The 21,058-nt window shown below is 38.2% G+C and overlaps 1 protein-coding gene across 2 annotated transcripts in view; it reads left to right on the forward strand.

Annotated features, from left to right (window-relative positions):
- LOC134795714 (E3 ubiquitin-protein ligase znrf2) overlaps positions 1-21,058 on the forward strand; it is a 277,600-nt gene that overhangs the window by 35,494 nt on the left and 221,048 nt on the right. The window lies entirely within an intron of this gene.

The raw sequence follows: 21,058 nt of genomic DNA on the forward strand, positions 1-21,058 counted from the left end.
GTAACCCGATGAACTAAACGTTTATTTCATAATTGCGTACGTCATATTTCTCAGATGTCGTTAACATTTCTGAATAGGCAGCTGCCAATCGTACGTACGCACGCACTATTTAAAGACTGGGTCGATACAGCGGCTTTCGACTGCTTCAAGCATTATGCAGTCTTTGGCATCATCATCTTCCTTGCGTTTTTTTTTTACCACGGTTCATGGGAGTCTGGGGTCCGCTTGACAACTATTCCCGAGAATTGGCGTAAGTAGGCAATAGTTTTTACAAAGCGACTGCCATCTGACCTTCCAACCCAGAGGGTAAACTATGCCCTATTGCATTATGCAGTCTTTGTACCAGAGAAATTAAATTATTTGTTTAAAGGCATGATTTGTATTAGGGCCAAACACGCAAATATCAATGTTTTTGGAAACACTCACTTTATGCTTAGAACCTTTAAAATAATTGGCTTTAACGTTCTCTATTAGAGAAAAAAATTGCATGATTTTATATTTCATTAAACATATACCATATACCATGTCTTAGTTAAGGGAAGCCATTTTTAAATTGCCAACTGTTTCTTGGTTTCGATGTGTCCAATCCACGTGTAGTCAGCGTGTAGTTGCAACCGCAATATAATTCTAAATTTGACCTTTTTGTTTCGGATTCATACATCTAAGTCCCACACCTAAATCATTTATCATTTTCGTTCGCGCCCTTGCGGTTAAGATATTTTGCATATCTTTCGGGAACCCCGAGAGCCGTCAAGCGGTGTATCTTTATCACGTATATTTTTGGTTTCCTTTTCTTTATCACACGATATCCAATAAATGACCTTGAACTATTCCCTTTCTGTCTGAATCGCTTTGATGATAATGATGATGATGAATGAACTACTGAACCACTTCAATCGTCGTTATAAACAGTTAATCTGGATTATCCATTTCGCGTTTTTACACTCGCGATCGAACACTGTACCTATTGTACTTAACTTTTAGAAAATGTATCCCTAGCGGGCACTGTAACTCTTCTTTGCATCATACTTCATCATTATTTGGTATCAGTTCTCGGAAGTGTCGTTTCGATGAAATCGGCTGCCAATAGGTGGACTAATTCGGGACTGGGTCGAGTCAGTGGGCCGCTGCCGGGCCTGGATTTAGATCTAGGACCTAATAATGGCCAGGTGTGTGATTTTGGCACGATGGTGAATCTGCATATCGATAAAACGACCATAATTATGCTTATTATGCGTCTCGGTTTTACCCTACTGCAAATGTTTATTCTCTTGATGCATATGCTATAGTTAGTTAGTTGCCTGGTTAATAATAAGCCCTATATTTTTATGGTCGTGGTCAAGGCCTGTTCACTTCCTAAGAAAGTTATGTCCCCAAATAATTGCGCATGTGTGCGCCTTAATCTTCTATGTGTGCGTTGGCCTCCGGGAAAAAGTTGCGAGTAATAAAAATAAAAACATTTTTCTACAGCAACATTGCTCCCAACTCTGATTTAAATTATCACGAATTTTATACAATATTAATCATAAAACGGGACTTAAAACGCTTAAAACTTAATTACATGCGATTAAGTTTTATAATGAATATTTGCTTCCAACTGTCTTTATCAATGTTCATAAAATATATGGAGGGTAGGTACGTCTACCCACCATAATAAAAAATATATTTGTCAATGACTCTGTCCAACTGCTGTGGTTAAAGTTCATAACGAAAATTTTATTTATTAACTCTTTAAATAATACATACAACGTGTACCGCTACGTACCACTTAAGACTGTAAGTCTGTACCTACATGGATTACAGCAATGCACATAGAAAATGTGCTAAATGCGGAGCAACGGCTGTTGAAGCAGCCAGAGTGAAATTTACAACTTTAGTGGGTTCAGAAGGAACCGAGTCATAACGCATCTGGAAAGCGTATTAATTAACCGTGAAGAAATGTATGAATACAAGTTGGAAATCTGTGTAAAATGCCGTATGTAAAGTGTAGTGTATCTGTGTGTAAAGTGTAATAGGTAGGCATGCCTAATGTTATTTGTATAAAAGGTACTGAAAACTTTGTGAATGCGCTTTATTAATGTCTATTTTTTTATTAAGTTGCCAGTTGCCAGTTTTCAGTGTATATTTTTATATGTAAAACATTTTTTAATAAATAATATATATAATGTTATAAACATAAACATGCCTTTTATTTAAATCAATTGATAATACCACAACAAGGGGTAATATTTGCATCTTGCATATATTTCGTGATATGAAGATAACAAATATGTTTATCAACAGAATTACTACCTACCAATACCCGCCAGGCTAAACCGGTTGTCAACTTTAGTTCCATTGGTACACAAAGACGGCGCCACTAGTATAAACGTATAAACGGTTGGGGACATTTTTTTGTATGGAGTTACCGTTCTTCTCCTAGTGAGTATTATATTCTTTGGTCGTGGTGTCTAGATTTGTATAGTATGATTTTTTTTAATAACCATCAACATTTTACTGCGCATATTTTTATGGTCGTGGTGTCTAGATTTGTATAGTATGATTTTTTTTAATAACCATCAACATTTTACAGCGTATATAAATGCATCATAATTTTTTTTGCATCCCTGTAACTGATCTGCATTTCATGCCAGTCTCAGATGTGCGCACCCAGACGCAATAACTCAATCTCGAGAGTGTAAAGAAACAGCTAGCATTATTGATTGCGTCCATCGTTGGACTAGCGCCAGGTCGGTCTGTGAACCTGGGGTATCCGCTCGTAGACGTTACCTTGCTCGTTTCCTGTTATCCTGGTACTTTGTTCACATTTGGGAAAGGTTTTGAGGTCTACTTTATTCAGCCACTTTTTCCTAGCGTTGTGTAGTCCAGGTTTTTAACTGCCTAACGTTGGTACGATCGAATTCTGTGTATACATTTTGTAGGTTCCTATCTTCTCATGTCACATAAGCCATAAAAGCCAAGCAGCAAGTTGTCCTGCTACTTTATTCACATATAGTTTCGAGAAAAGTAAAACACGCAACTCGTTGCTAAGCCACTAACGGCCGGTTGCTTCAAACGTGCCGCCCCATCACAGCGAAATTTGCCACGTAAGAATATTTCTTGGTTATTATGCATAGGCATATAGCGATATCCTTGTATCTATCATGGTTTTATTTTAACTCATGAGAATATTTCTAAAAGTTCAGACTAGTTGTATTGTTGTACAGAGATGTAATAATTAAATCTCAAGAGTTCAATGTAGAATTATCGATTGATCTGTATCGTTGGAGCGACGCCAGGTACGGTCTCTGAACCTGGGGTCCCCGCACTCGCTACAGATCTCCCACGCGATTTTGTCAATTGGGTCGATCGTCTTCCGGATTTGTGCAAGACGAGTTCATAGCTCCATGTTTTTTTTACCAATGGCAATACGTTAACTTTGAAGAAAATATTGCTCTCGATTTTAACTTCCTTCTAATAGAAAAATTCATATAAGTACCTATCTAACCTCCTCACGAATCTTAACGAGGATCTGTTGAGAAATGCGTCCTGTGGAGGAGAACAACCGGACACTGGACAGACATACGAGAGCATTTTTGCCCTACCTGAATGGCTTCATGCGTGCTCGTTCAATATCAATACAATAACTTCGTACCATAGACCCTTCGGTAGCTACTAGAAAACGTCTCGAGTTTGGGCTCATAATTACCTATGATTCACTTTTACAATTACAAACACGTAGGTGCGAGAAGTCGGCGACAATTTTTTTTTTAATCTTGTAAATTATTGAAAGTTATTTCAAACATTCAAATAATTGAAGTTAAAACAATTATATGAATGTTCAAAATAACCATTGCCGTCCCCTGCAATGTTCCGGTGGAGTGCAGTATAAAAAGCCGAAGGCCGCTTTCGCGCGGCGCGGTATTTTTAGCCGGGTTACTGCCGGCGACAGCCACGCTTGTCAAAATGGCCAAGCGAATCGTTCGGCCCGATTCGAACTTTAAGATACGTCAAATATTACGTCTAGATACGATATGGATTAGATCCACATCGTACATATCTAATCCATATCGTAGGTATCTAGACGTAATATTTGACGTATGTTAAAGTTCGAATCGGGCCGGTTGTGAAAATGCGGCCAGGTGAATTGTATACTGGAATTGTCAGCATTTACGGTGAATTTGCACAATTACATCTGGCATTGCACATGTAGAAGCTGCAAAAACTAGAATTCCGTAGTATATAGTTAGCAGGATGAAAGGCGAGGCGAGGCGTTCAAAATAACCTACACAGTTGTATCCAGCGACAGTGAAGCTTGTTAAAATGGCCTGCGAATCGTTGTGAAAATACGGCTCGATGAATTATATGCTGGAATTGTCAGCATTTATGCTGAATTTGCACTATCCACCTGGCAAGAAGATGCAGCAAAATTGTCTAGAAGTACCGAACCAAGTGTTCAAAATGACATACACACGCTTTTGTTTATTGCCTGCGACAGCGACGCTTGTCAAAATGGACAAAAATACGGCTGGGTGAATTTTATGCCGGAATTGTCAGCAATAACGTTGGAACAATGCAATGCAAAATTAAATGTTTTTTTGGTCTTGAAGAAACAGCCAATTCGGACGTGATCTTTGGTAAATCCTGACAATTTATAGAAGAATATCATATATGTTATTATAGCCGTTATAGGTATGAATTTACGTTCACACCCCTACGGAGCTATGGATGGGCCCCTCATGTTTTACTCTAGTTTCTCGCAGGCCATTTACTACAATTTACTTATTCGATTAGGCATTAAGGCATACATTTTCTTACAGTATTAGGGAAACCCCTGCAAAGTCGATAATTAAATTAACTGCCAGCTACGTTACTATAATAACACCGTATATCATAAAGTATAGGTAATTAACGTACGGGTATAACATTGTCAATTCGTGTAAATAAATACTTATTAAATCGTGTCTTCAGACGTAAATGTACAGCGAGCAACAAAATTGCATGGACACATGGTGAATAAAATCAAGTCGTTCTTAAAATGGACAGTCATCAGCAAGAGTTGTTAAGCGGACGAAGTGTTCAAATTGATCTACATAATAAGCTCTTAATTCTCTGGTTGACAGTTCAGAAATGACAATTGAATGTCAGTCTTACTCATTGAAAATAGAACACATGTTTGAAGTGCTAAACGCGTATGTGGGAAATATATCTCTCTCAGCCTGATAAAAGTTTGACAATAAAGGTGTATTTCCATGATCATATGTATATGGACAAACGCCAATCGAAACTAAAAAAAAAATATCGGGATAACAGATGCAACGAAGAATTAAGTGATCATTTCAATAGGTACATTATTTATGTTTAGTTTTGCGTTTTCTACAAACGATTGTCAGGCTTAAGTACTTTTGTTCCTAACTAGTAACTACCATCATTTCAAAGATCAAATGAAGCATTACAACTGCTCTTAAGCAGACAATGAAGAGCTCGGGTTTAAACGCAACTCTGGAGAATAAAACACAATGAAGTATTTCAGTGGAGTGCTCTCGGCGAATGAAAATAAAAACCAAACGCTTTGTTAGCTCTTCACTGAGCGATCCACGTTTATGTTGATTGTCCAGTTTAACTGAAGACCTTCGATTCTATATTATTATTCAGAGCCCACTGTGTCCCACTGCTGGGCAAAGGCCTCCCCCCCTCTTCTTCCACTCGTCTCTGTTTAGTGTTATATCTGGTCAGCCTCTCGAGAAGGAGTCTAAGTTATCCCGCCATCGCCGACGAGGCCTGCCGGCTCCCCGGTTAAACTCGTGCCTCCCACTCTGTGGCTAACTTGGCCCACAAGTCGTCCGGCATTCGGTATACATTACCAGCCCAGTCCCATTTTAACTTAGCCGCTCCCGTTCGGTTAACTACCTACGCTTATTTTTTTCGAATAAATATTATAAAATGAAGTTACTATCCTATAGCCGCCCAGGGCCCAGGGGCCTATAAAAAGGTCTGCCATTCCATTCTATTTTTAACCTTTCTTTGTACAAATCAAAATTGCGTTTGTCTTGAAATGGTTTTTTGTCTGGGCGACTAGAGCTATAATGAATTTGCCCTATAGGTCATTTATTGTATCCATTTGAACGCACATGCGTTATTATGTCTTAATCGAAAAGATGTATTATCTGATCAGATCATATTAAAAAAGGTGCTGTAACTACACTCATGGACAAATTTAGAACGCGAAAAAAAAATTAATTACTAATTGAGTCGCTTAATTTCAAACTCGGGTAAATCCATCTGTCAGATTGTGCGATTTTGGTAAGAAAAGGTAGGGTAGATATTTGCTGAGAGCGTCGAATGAATTTACCCGAGTTTGGAGCCACAATTTTGAAATTACTTTAGGTGCTATAATCCAGTAATTAAAACTTTTTTTTGCTTTACTCTAAATTTGTCCTGAGTATATTTTAAGGGATCCTCATACTAGAGCTAGAGAGATGAGTAAAAGGTGTATAAACTTATAAAGTATGACTTGTGAACGAGCACGGGAAACCTATTAACCGAGTGTTTAAACGAACTAGTAGGCCCTGGCCGGTTATCTAAAACCTATTTTGTATACGCCATTTTTTATGTTTCTAAGCAATTATTTTGTCATAACTTTTAGACACACACACATAAATTAAATTAGCGTGCTAATACACAACTATATGCTGTACTGATTCAATAAAATCTAATACCTTTAAACGAGATTCTTGTTTATTTACATACATATATATTTCGGGGATCTCGGAAACTGCTCTAACGATTTCTTTGAAATTTGCTATATGGGGGTTTTCGGGGGCGATAAATCTATCTATATAGCTAGGTCTTATCTCTGGGTAAACGCGCATTTTCGAGTTTTTATCTTTTCCAGTACGGCTACCACCAGTTTTGACATTGACATAACGCTCACGTTTAAGTAACTTACTTTCTATGCATCTCGCTCGTACTCGCATATGCGAGCAATAGTGGAAGCGAGATGTACAGAAAGTAAATTACGTAGACGTGAGCGTTATGTCAATGTTAAAACTGATGGTAGAGGCTCTGATATTTAAATATATATATCTACAATTAACTTCCTAATAGCATAGCCAAGATACCTATTTTTCTAAGCAAGAATAAAATGTGATATTTAACTTGTTTTTATTTTTTGTTTCAGGTAAGAACACGGTTGTTAATGCTGATTTTGGAAATGTCAAAAGTAGGGTAAGAAACACAACATAACAACATTCGGTACAAAGCTCCATGTATTCATTGTCCTCGAGTGTAAAGCTCTGTTTACTTAGCGGTGCCGTCACCACATACACGACATTGCCGTCTCCATACAAAATCATACGGCTAAATATGGATGAGTAGAATTTTGTATGGGGACGGCCGTTATATGGCGGCTATCGTAGGAAACAGAGCTAAAGTAGATCTGTATAATACAGTGTGGAAAATCAAGGATATAAATAATAAATATTCGGAGACAATCTTACTCGGATCGACCTAGCCCCAAACGATAGTCTGTATCGTTAGGTATATAAAAAAAACTAAACATAATCTACCCTCCAATGGCTCCTTAAGCCAGTTGAGGGTAGATGAAAACATTACACGATCAAATAATGTAGGTTAAAGCAGGGGGGTGTCACTACGCAGTTTAGGTACATTTGGCCGGCGCGCCGCCCGGGCCGGCAGGTGTATGGCAGTGGGCGCCGCTCGGCTCGCACGATAGTCGTGTCACGTGGCGCTCGCGCAAAGAAGATTCACCGTTCGTGCGCGGTTATAAGTTTCAATTTTGTTGCAGGCGGCGAGTATAGGTATAATTTTATACCTAAATCTGACTTTTGTGAATGAGTGAATTTTCTGTACGGTAGTTATTCTGTGGTTAAAGTCAGGTCGTTCAGTGACAAATCCAGGCGGTTTTTGTATTTGGTTGGTTAACCAATAAATGTTATAACTACCCAAAAATGTACAAATTATTTGTTTACTTTTATTTAAATACCTAAAGATACAGAGTTTAAGCAAAACGTAATACTATATCCTTGATTTAGCATATATCCATTATTTTATTCACTAATTAATTGCTTCAAAAACACGACATCTCTTCTCAATCTTACGAAATCGACTTTTGGCAAAAATATACGGCCGATTTTTATAACCGGATCATTTAAATAATGATCCCTCCGGACGTCATTTCCGAAGTGCTGATGGAATCATTTATCCGACGGAGAGACGAGTTAAGATAAAGACAGTCAACCTATGGGTCTGCCTTATACTGAGGCGGTTGGTCATATCATAAGTGGGCCATTTTATTTAAATTTGTGAAATTTTATGTTATTTCTACTCAGAATCACGAGCTCTTTCTATTCTAATAGGAGAAAAAAAGTGTCCCAAGGTTTTTATTTCCATTCCGTTACCATTTTTCGTAGACTTTGTATGGCGGTCACGGAATAGAAAGATCGAAAATTGTATGGAAATTTTTGGACACTTTTTTCTCCTATTAGGATCATAAGAGCTCATGATTCTGAGTAGAAATAACATAAAAAATCCCAAATTTGAAAAAAAAGTGTAAGGGACAACTTTAAATAAAATGGCCCAAGTGGTAGACCTATATAATGTATAGAACGCGTTTTTATAGACTACTTTAGTGGTGCAACAAGCCTCAATAACATGATAGTATTGTAGAAATGGTCTACTTTAAATGAGCATACATTAGTTAGGTATAGGTACCACAATATAGACAATTAAAAAATATATTTTATAGTTCGAATTTTGTACCTAGTGTATCTGGTCATCTGGTCTGAGTACTTGCAAGGAAAGTTAATACTTGTTCAAGTTCATCATCATCATATCAGCCTTTTATCGCCCAGTGCTACATAGGCCTCTCTTCGAGTACGCCACTTATTCCGGTCCCGAGCCAAATTCATCCAGATATACTTGCTAATTGACATTATCTACCGGCCGATAATTAATTACTTTCGTCCCGTCTGGGACACACGAACACGAATTATAGTGGTTCAGGCTCTGTCCATGAGGAAGTGGCTCTGCGGTGTGTGGTCAAGGTTATTGTTTGTCCAAGCCTTATTCTACAGGCCCATAATACCACTATTCTATAAAAATGATATTGGTAAGTATAAGACCTGTTATTTATCAATATCATGGATAGTGAGTACTACTACCAGTCCTTATTAAATACATGTTACTGTCGGACGCAGAGCTAACGGTCATTTCCGCCCTATTTGTCGGATTGAGTGATACGATTGAAATTCGGGATTTAAATTGTGAAGCTTTAATTTATACGGATTTTTGCCTGAATCATTAAGAAAATTCGCAAAAAGTTTTCAAACAGCTGAAGGTAGAGGGGCCCGAAATAATGCTAATTATCTCATCAAGAAAAATTTGAAGTTGTGCAATAGAGATGTATTGTGTTTAAACTTCAAGTAGTATATTCGATTATTCGAACCAACTGTACCCCTAGGGGCTATTCATAAATTACGTCATTTCAAATTAGGGGGGGGGGGTCTGGACATCGGATGACGGTAGCATGAAGTAGGAGGAAATGGGGTCATTTGAAGCATGCTTTTTGGATGATTATAGGGGGGGGGGGGGTCAAAAATCGATGACGTAATTTATGGACAGCCCCCTAGTAGCCTAGTATAAATTTCATTCCATAGCGTAACATGACGTACGCGTTTGCGTTAAGTGTCATTTTGTATGGGATTTTGATTTTCCAAAACGTCCCGCTTGGCACGCTGTTCTAAATCCCATACAAAAATAGACAACGCAAACGCGAGCGCACGTCACGCTATCGAATGATATTTTCACTACGGGTTCGATCTGTGACCCACCATAGAACGTTTTCACAATGCGTGACGTAAAAATTAGACTAAATTAATGTACTGCCAATGACTACACTATATAATGACAGTCTTTCCGTGACCACATCTGGTGCAACTCAGCTGAAACGTCGGAATTTAAGGTAAAAACAATGAAATCATATCGCATAATCATAACGGGTCTACGTTAGTGTAATTAAATATGTACCGTAAAATGGGGTGAGTAGGTGCAAAACCGACATTCAAACCTCGATAACATTTTATTTTTACATATGCAAACTGAATGGTGTATATAATAAGTGTTCCGGACGTTTGTATTTTAGTTTTTATTTTATTTTGGGTAGTTCCATTTTATAACTTTGACGATAAACCGGAAATCCCACCTCACCCCGTAGTCCCTCGTATTTGGGATGAGTTGGGTTTTCATACAAAGGTGATTTTGGAAGACTGTTGGATCGATTTTTTTATTATGAGTATTACTACGAGTATAGCTCCATTTTAAATTGGAACACATTATTTTTGTAGCAGTAGCCTTAAAATCCCATCTCACCCCCCTTCCATTCCTTCTCTCCCCATTCATAACCCAACTCTCCCCGCGAACCCTACACACCCCATTTTACGGTACACTAAAGAAGTCTAAAATTACCAATGAAGTGTTCTTTCTCAGCCGTTTTCTCTTGGCAGTAGTAACTTCTTACATTTACGTTAACACAAAGCGGGCCCAAGCTTCCCTTGGCAGTGACACTAGCCAGCCAAATCTAATAAACTCGTTAACGTCACATTCGCTTACATCTTCGTGGAAATCCGGAACGTAGCCAATTTTTTTACGCTATAACTATTTTATGAGAAAGTTTTGTGACGTTTTTTGGGGAGGCATAGATTATTAAAGTTAGACTCTACATTATGAAATGTTTACAAAAACCGCAAGGAATACGCAAATGTCAAGCCGCAAAAGTCCAAGCCGCCGCAACCAAACTGACGACCGGAGTCGTAAAACTTCTCATACACACTTGCATAGTAGTAGCAGGACTGACTGAGAAGAGATGTTAATAATGATCTTGGTCGTCATTTTGATTTGCGGATAGGGTATTACTGGTTTGCTCTGCAATAGTCGATTCTTCTTTTACTTTACGTACATACCTACATGCGTACATATTGTAAACGTAATAGACGCAACTGAAATGGGTGGTTGCTCTCTCATACTAAACTATTTTTTGCGCCAATACGTGGTGGCCGCGTATAATAATATACTTGTCTTGCGGTCTGTGGTACCCGCCAACCGTATATTTGCATTTCATTCTGACAGCTGTTCTAAAACTTCTAAAAAAACGAAAAATGTCCCTAAAATTCGTACGGCAATTTCCGCAAAATTCCGAGGATTTTGTACTGTCACTGATTGGAAGGCTTCATAAAGGACAAATGAAATGCAACTCGCCTCATGCACTGTCCGATCTGATTGCATCCTTTACGTTTACGTCAGCATTGCCCAAACTACGGGTGAAATACTGTTGAACACAGTACAATACTACTCGTATACGATCGCTGTTCAGCTTTGTGAACCATTAGTACAAACACACCTGCTAATGGTATCTGATCTGCCTGAATACAGGTTGTTAGGTCTAAAACCATAGACATGATTTTTTTTATTTCATTAATTCATTCAAGTCCACTAGATGACATTAAAATATTTATTAAATTTACAATTTTATTTCAAAGTGCTTGATCGTAGAAAAAGTATTGTATGCAACGTTGTTTAACCGAGTCAAAAAATACTCGTGGCGTCTTTATTAACAATTTAAAATAGTGTCCAAAGTTTCTGTTTCGGCACAAAAATTATGTTTCGGCGGAAGGTTCGGTTTAGAACTTTAGACAAACAAAAACTTGCCTATACTCTTATCGATAACCACAAAGCAAAGCTTATAAACAATGATATGGCGTAGACAGCATTTACCCATTTTATAGACAAGCAACGGAAACCAAAAGAAAATCCTGTGTGATTATTCATTACCTAATTATTAACTGTGTTGAAAATCCTGCCCTAACATTTGGGCACGGTCTCGCAATAACACTATTAAAACACTTAATCGAAAACTGTCACATCGCACCGAAATCCTTTATCCGCCATAATGAATTGCTCGATTTAAATCGTCAATTCGCAAGGGCCCTTTTTCAGCGGCAGGCTCGGTAATGGAATCGTCTCGAGCTTTATTCAGACTCGTGTTTTAAATTGGATCAGGGTTTTAGGGGTTTAAATAATGTGTCACTTCCTTCTTAGATTTACTTGTGGCGATCTTTTTATGCTTTCTAAATTATTTTCATATTAAATGCTTTATAGTTAACCTTTTGGACTTCTTGTTTGACTAACGAAATCAGTCACAAACTTTTTTGTAAATAAAATAGTTGCTGGCATCAGCAATTACACAACTCAAGACTAGCTAGAGTCCAATCTGATCTTCTCCTAAGCGTTTTTTTTTTCGGTTCCTAAAGTATCCCAAGGTCCGTTTTTGGACTCTTTGGTAACTCGATTTGAAAGGCATCAGGCAATATTTTTCCGAAAGCTACTAACATCTAGAGCTGACATACGAAAAAATAGAATATTCTCGCCCGCCCATTCAATCCCTTATTCCAAAACCTTTCGTGGGCCATTACCATTAGCACAGTACCCATTAGCCTACACATCACGCGACAGCTAGTAGCATAGCCTTTCCTTCCCTCTGCCCAACTCCAAAGTTTTGGCTTCAAATGGATTGTTGAGGTTTCTAATAAACAAAACTCTGATATTCGCCAAGTCCCCCCGCAATCCTGACAAAGGACCAAAAATACTGTCATGTCAAAAGAAATCCTGACGTATGGCAACCGTAGGGTTGGATGTACGAGGGGTGTTCAAAATATTCTCGGTATGAGAATGAAAACAAACAAGTACGAAAAGTTTGATATTTTTATTTTTCAATATACTCCCCCCCTATGTTCATACACTTAAGAGATCGATCAATTATTTTTTTTAATCCCTCATAAAAATATTTTTTATCTTTGGTGTAAAAATGCTCCTCCACTGCCGCCTTCAATGCTTCATCGTCAGAAAATTTATTTCCACGCAGATCCTTTTTAAGATTGGGGAACAAAAAGAAGTCGCTGGGGGCTAAGTCCGGGCTATACGGTGGGTGAGTAACAGTTTCAAACCCACATTCAACAATAGCTGCCTTGGCAATATGAGCAGTATGGACGGGGGCGTTATCATGCAGAAGCAGAACACCTTTGGTTAACTTTCCTCGCCTCTTTTCTTTGATTGCATCCTTTAACTGACGTAGAATATTAGCGTAGTACTGTCCTGTGATACTGACACCTTTTTCTTTATAGTCGATTAGTAATACTCCTTCACAATCCCAAAATATCGTGGCCATGACCTTGCCAGCTGAAGGCATGACCTTGAATTTCTTGGGATGAGCTGAACCCTTAATGTGCCACTGCATGGACTCTTGTTTACTCTCTGGGTCATAATGATGAACCCAGGTTTCATCTCCAGTAACTATTCTTTGCAGCACCTCATCAGGATTTTCACCGCACAGGTCAATAAAATCGGAACAACAAGCAACACGCATGTCTTTTTGAAGCCGAGTCAGCATTCGCGGAACCCATCTTGCACTTACTTTTGACATATTAAGATGGTCATGGATAATATCATGTACGGTACCAATAGAGAGATTGGTTACTTGAGCTATAGATTTTACTTTCACTCGACCATCTTCTAATATAAGTTTTTCCACTTTATCTATATTTTCTTGTGAAGTAGCTACTACAGGCCGGCCAGGTCTAGGGTCATCTTCAATACTCTCCCTTCCACGTTTAAACTCGCTTGACCACTTTTGAATGGTAGATAAAGAAGGAGCAGACTCGCGGTAAACACAATCCATTTCCTCTTTTATGGTTTTTTGATTTTTACCCTGTTTTGTCAAGAATTTTATGACGCATCGATGTTCTAATTTTGTTAACATTGTCAATTCGCACATGATGTCCGTGTTTGTTCAGCAATTGCAGAAAAACAAAAGAACATCTCGGTTCGAATTATACTTTTTTTTAATGTCAACGAATAAACCTTAGCGGCCAGTAACGAAAGAAATTTTAGAAGAGGTTGTAAGATATCAATACCGAGAATATTTTGAACGCCCCTCGTACATCTGACCTTCCAACCCAAAGAGGAAACCATGCTTAGTTGAAATTAGAGCCGTTTCCTCACGGTTCTTTCTTTTGTCAAAACGTTACACAAGTTCCACTCATTACACACAAGTTAAACTCGTATTAGTATGAGCTGGCGTTCGAACGCTTTGATCCCTCGACCTCCGATTTGAAAGCCGCCAACCACCAACGTTCATATTTATATTCACATAGCCCGATCTAATCTCAATAAAGTCTCTAAAGTTAACTGTGTACATAAATGAAGCTTAACAATTGCACCAAGCCGTGGTTTAAGCACGGAAAGCCCCAGTATTAATGTTGAACTTTACCCCGTTCCATGTTACTTGGGTGCAATTTATTCGCCAGTAACTAAATCATGTAAGCGCTTGGCTGCAATAACATTTGACCTAGTTCTGGAGTTATGGTGTTAGAATCACTGGTATTCGAACGTGTAATTTAGCTGGTTAGTGTTACAAATGCTGCAAATGTGGTCACAGAAATAGTTTTAGTAGACGAATATATTTCGACCGCTATTTTTAAACAGTTGCATGAGTACGATCAACAATATAAATAAAACAATTTAGTGAAAGCTTCATCATTAATCAAATTAAAATACAAAATGGCAGCCGTAAAACGAAAATGTTTACTTACATCAAAGACAAAAAAAATCCACGTGCAATATGTTGTGATCGTGTAACTCCGAATAGAGCTTTTAAATATTAACATCTCTGTTTCTGTTACAATTTTATAGTCACAAGCTTCACTTCACAGATAGTTTTCTTAATATAAGTCGAAAATAAAATCCCGACGGGTTTTTTGAAGTTAATCAAGCTTACTGGTAAGCGTAGGTACATCCAGCTGCTGCTCTCTAAGCTGAGGCTCTCGTTGCCTTTTTATGTGGCCCACCTAAGCATAGCCGCTTAGTTCCTATGTATTACTTTTCTTCCCAATACCCTGTACTTCCTATAAGGTCATCAATGTCATCATCATCATATTTTTAAGAGTAAGACTTGTCGGTGGAGCAATTTCCATGTTTGGCGGTCCTCTGCCTTTTCTTTGACAGCCTGATACGACACGACTTTGAGTTTTTTTTTTAATTTATGTATAAGGTATAGGACTTAATTCACGTTGGACGTAACTTGACGTAAGTTAACGTAACTTGCTTTTGAAGCAAGATACACAGTAGCTTGCTCTCGCTGTGTGTCTTGGATCTTGCTACGAAGTTTGTTGTTCGCTAGTTTCATAAAAGAGTTATAATAAGGTTTGTAGAGGGACTGAAGGAAAACGCTCAAAGTTCAGAAGTTGTGTTATTCTATCAATTAACTGTACTATACTGTAAAGATTATCATTTATTTGTTGTCCCGTTTTTCTCAATTATGTTTCGAATAATGATTAATTAGCGTCTTCATCTCAACAAGGAGGAGCAATTTATTAATTAGGTACCTACAAAATGTTCTCCCAGTAAACAATGCTTAATATGAAAAAAAAAAAGAATCGTCAAAGTCGTCATATGAAAAACTCCACTCCGTCCCATTTTTTGGGAATTAAAATTTGGCAATATAAAGAATAAATACTTATATAAAAATCTCGTTACTCGGGCTATTTTCAAAGTGATTCCATTTCTAGTATCCAAAAGTAACTATTATTTTATAATATCCAGAGTTAACTGTGTAAACTGCCGTATATAATTTAATAAACGATTTCCTTAAATTTTCATACGGTAACAGCGCGTAGCTCTAGCTGGCCGATGGCCAAACGTTAATTTATTATTTGACGCAGACTCGTTCACCGTTCAGCTAGCGTTTTATATAAAACTCACACGACTTGATGAAGTATCGCCTTAAACTTGACATGAAAAAGATCGATGACCTTGCCAAGCTTTTCAGTTCTAGGTGTTCATCGTCATCATCATATCAGCCAGAGGACGTCCACTGCTGGACATAGGCCTTCCCCAAAGAGTGCCACAATGACCGGTCTTACCAACGGACCCCGGTCTTAGTGACCGGTTCTAGGTTTTGATTTCTTGCTTTTTTTTTTGTTAGCCTATCTGTGTGTCCTTGCTGGGCAAAGGCCTCTCCTCTCCCTTTCCAATCCTCCCTGTGCTGAGCAAGATCCCACCAAATCCCGCTGGAATGCATCCAAGTTCTTCCTATATGAAAGAAAATTCTAGTGTTGATGATACTTTGTAGAATGACGCTTGAATGGGAGTCTTAATTTACAATAGTTACTTAATATACGCTTAATGAATTTCATTGCCACTAGAGAACAGAGTGAACCGAGTCATAAAAAGGATGGATAGCTCTTTATAACGACAGACTAAGTAGATATAGTGTTCTATATCTGTACTCATTCCTTCCGTTTCTTTTATTCATTCACTCATTCCTCCGGCACGACCGGCGCTGGAATAGACTATTTACTGACGAGTCAAATCAACTACTCTTTATGAAACGTCATAAAAAAAAAACATTTTTAGTAATGTTTACTATTGAGTCATTAAGAGAAATGTATTATCTAGTAATGTCGCGATATATTTGTTTAACTATTTTTTGTTTTTATTATACCAATAAATCATTGGTTGCTGTACAAAAATTGATTGCGTTAGCATATGACCGAGATGATCCGAAAGCTTTGATTAAGATTTGAATAACTTGAAGGATTGGCCTGATTTGACTTCGTTAATTTTTGCTACGTTGTGGATCGAAAATAGGTTTATGGCGGCGAAAAATCAATAAAACTCTATTCTCATGGATGTCGGACTTGCCTTTTGCATAGAAATGAGATCATTGACTTCAAGGAATGCTGAATTATTTTTAGCCAGACCTAATTGCGAAAGTATAAGCATCATGACATGTACAATTGATTTTTCCATATGGCGCATGCAACGCGGGTTAAAACTTCGCTACGTTTTAAATGTCATGCTTGTTGAAATATTTAGTATCGTATATAAAAGAGTGTTTTTAACCAATATAAAGCGCGATACACAGCTTGAAAAATTCGCGAAAATACACAATACAGTACTCTTTATTGCACACTTCACACAGTTGAATTGAGTTACAATGCTTGACTTATTTATACTTGTCTGAAGTCAGCAGTTTGAACAAGATTGATATTCAGAATATTTTATTAGTCAATAAAAATATTGTGTTAGGTAAGTGTAGGTAAGCAGAAACAGAAGTACTTACTTTTATTCGTAAAGAAAAGCACAAATGTGACAAGTGTACTTATGTGCGTATTAGGTTTTTTTTATTATGTAATTTTTAGCAGCAGAGCGGTGGTGGCCGAGTGGATATGACGTCGGACTTTCAATCCGGAGGTCGCGGGTTCAAATCCTGGCTCGTACCAATGAGTTATTCGGAACTTTAGTACGAAATCTCATTAGATATTTACCACTAGCTTTTCGGTGAAGGAAAACATCGTGAGAAAACCTGCATACATCTGCGAAGAAATTCAAAGGTGTATGTGAAGTCCCCAATCCGCATTGGGCTAGCGTGGGGACTACAGCCCAAGCCCTCTCGCGCATGAGAGACCTGTGTCCAGCAGTGGGACGTTTATAGGCTGAAATTATTATAAATTATATCATTTTTAGCAAGCTTGCACTACATAAAATCCCCATATTAGAAGCATGTTTTCGATCGAGTTTATAAATAAGTACACCAAAAACCAACTAACCAGTAGTTAGCGTATTATTAGTTAGCGTGCCGCTAACACGAGTTGGAGGCTGTAATGAATATGTAATAGCTAGTTAGCGATAGTTTGGAGCAGGCTACTTTAATCTTGCATAAGGCCAATTTAAAGCCGAAAAAAACCAAGACTGCTTAGCACCGTAAAATGGGGTGACTTTATGATAAAATGAGGTCGCATTGACCCTCTGGCCACGTGGTCCTACTGGTCCTAAAATTGGCATTATTCTTTATTTACTCGAATGTAATTACTTAGGTTAAGATTACCCATTCATTCATATTGCAGCAAAAATCAATCGAAAACTTCGATTTTAATAAAACTAGGCGAAAACAGGTACCTAGTGCAAGCGAATATCCGGCACTTGACGATCAGTTTAGGAATTTTGGTAAACGGGTATAACGATAACAAAATTAAGGTACAAACAGTAACACTCCTAACTGTACATCGGCGGACCTTATTACATAAGCCCACCGATGTACAGTTAACAGTGTGGGCGAGGGTACAGTCGAAGTCAAAAATATCTTTACACTTTTGCACCTTATTCCTTTGTAATAAGGCGAAAAATGTAAACATATCTTTGGCGTCGACTGTACAATGAAACCAAACCACAATTTTTATTAGTATACTTACGACAATTTGCCTACATACAGTCAGCCACGTCTAATATTAACTCTACAGCTTAAAGACATAATCCAATTAGGGCCCAATCACGCTTGACCGTTTCTATTTTCGCCCGCACTCGGCCATGCAAATCCCGACCTTATTGCATGCATAATCAGCTCTCCAACTAAGCTGCTCTGCGTTCTTAAAAGGTAATAAATACCGTGTGTTGCAACTAAAAATATGTACACAGTTTTTAACTTGGGATAACGTGAAAATTTGTATAGATTTTTACGGGTGTAACTGTAAGTTGGCGTACACAAAAAGAGCCTTAAGGTAACATTCCATTTCTGACCGCAGCTGCGCTACTGCTCCGACACGTCGATGTTATCATCAATGTCCATAGTAAAATGAATGACAAGACAATGAATGACACTAATGACAGTAACGTCGCAACAGTAGTGCAGCTGTCGTTGGAAATGGACTGTCACCTTTAGGTGTTCTATATATTGTATGGCGCTATTGTTGAGTGCATGATTTACTGGCGTATTCTGATTTTAATAACAGGATATCAATCAGATCTGCATTAGTTATGGATCTGATCTGTCAATGTCAAAAGTGACATTTCTTCTTCTGGGTCACGTCAAACCTCAACGGCGTTGGCGAGATGGCCTTAACGCCTTTGATTGGAACTGGTGGGAGACGGGTCAAGACCGGGATACGTGGAAAGGAAAGAGGGATGCATTGGTACTCAAATCAATAGATTGTCATATATACATGTCCGTCAGATCCATCTGACAGACATGTTTGGGGACCAAACCTATCAGTAAATTGGTACACATCTGTGCCTAATTCTGTTAATTGTATAATCATTTGTACCATCTAGAAGCACCGGCTATTTGTATCGTTTATATTAAAACATCCAAAGAAGGCTTGTAACTAATGACACCTATAATAATGCTGTCAAGACTGTCAGACACAACGGGGGGCCAATCTGTGGTGATTAATGATTCTTAGAAATTCTACTACTTGTTGGAGATTAAGAAGCTTGATGCTAAGTACATTTAATGCCTTTTGAGACTGTCGTAATTTCGCTAATCGTTGTTGAGTCGGACAAGAAAAAGGTAAATATTCCTTTGCTATGGTGAAGCTTACATGCTTTTCTTTTTTTTTACAAAACTAAGGAACTCTTTGTATCGTATATCTTATCGCGTACATTTAGGGGAGACTGGGAAGACTTGGTCCTAGGAGAGTCCTAGGTCTCCTAATAGAAGGCCTTAATTACACTGAATGCATCGATATCATATTCACCCAGATCAGAGACGACATGAGCGAAAATCGATTTCTAGAAGACATTTCGTTCGCTGGCCGGACCTCTATAAATGATAAATTTATATTTAAAAAAAAAATGCAATTCTAACTCTACTACGTTGTCAAAATCAGATCATTATAACGATTGGTTCATTTTAGAATAGTTCTTTTATCATTTATTGTCAATCAATTATGGTTTTATAATGTCGGTGACCAATTGACCATAGTCTCCTCTAGGATCAAGCCTCCCACTGTTATACCTGCTCATAATTATAGGTAAATGCGAATGTAAATCTGTATACCAATGTATATGAAGATAGTTTGACTTTATACTTATACTGACATTTCGAGCGTGTCAATAGGGTGTGTTCCCGTTTGTCCCCGCCCCACGTGACCGCTGACAGCTGACATACATGAGGCGGGGACAAATTTGAATAGACATAGTCCATCCCGTACAGTATAAAGGAACTCCGTTGGGCTAAACGTGCTTGGATGTTCCATGAAATTCAAAATATCCAACCTACACGAAGTTAAAGCTAATTCTAATTATAATTATCTCGACATCTCACAGACAAATGTACAGGAGGCACGAGGGAGCAATGTGCAGTGAAAATAGCGGCGACTGTACAAGGCCGGCTCGGTATCTGCTAAAATTAACGAGGTAATAATAACTGCGGTTTACTTGCCGAGGGAAATGGGATAAAGACATGTGTAAGCTGTGAGTACAACGGTATATGGGGCATTATCTATGAAAAGGGACCTTATTGTCGATGGCGCTTGCGGCTCACAGCATCACGCGGCATTGTATTTATATCGGAGCATCGTTAATAATGGCGTAAGCGCCATCGACAATAAGGTCCCTTTTGCGTCACATATAGGAGTAGAGGGGCGAGCGATGTGTTCAGTTGTACGTGAGTGCAAAATTCTCATAATTATTGCTATTTGTTAATATTAAATTGTGTTTCACCTGTTAGTGTTTGATCCAGGCTAGGAATCCTCTAGACCGAGTTTAGAGCAATTATTTTAGGCAACCGATGATGCCAAAAATGCGGGGGTGCGCGGGACGAGGTGAGCGAAGTCCCGTGCCGTGATTGGTCCGTTCAAATACACGGACGTCACACAAAGATACTTTCCACTCGATCATCGAGTAAAATTACCGTATGCGTGGCAGAGGGGGTAGCGCGACTATGCTCAATCTGGAGGATGTTTTGTCTGTGGTTTGATCCTTTCGCATTTTCTCAAAGGTTAGCTGGAAGAGATCCCTTTTAGGGAGGAGTTCGCCTTTGTACATAATGCTTTTTTGTTTTGTCCGTTTTATGTATACCTGTTTAAGTGCAATAAAGTGACATACATAATACATACATTACACAAGGCGACCACTTCTAGTAGGCATTTTTATTCTGGTCGGATATATAACTATAAAATTTGTAAATTTAAAAAGCCCGCACGCTATAAGTATGCCAAAAAATCAATTT

Source organism: Cydia splendana, chromosome 12 (genome assembly GCF_910591565.1).
Source record: "Cydia splendana chromosome 12, ilCydSple1.2, whole genome shotgun sequence".
In the NCBI taxonomy this organism is placed as follows: domain Eukaryota; kingdom Metazoa; phylum Arthropoda; class Insecta; order Lepidoptera; family Tortricidae; genus Cydia; species Cydia splendana.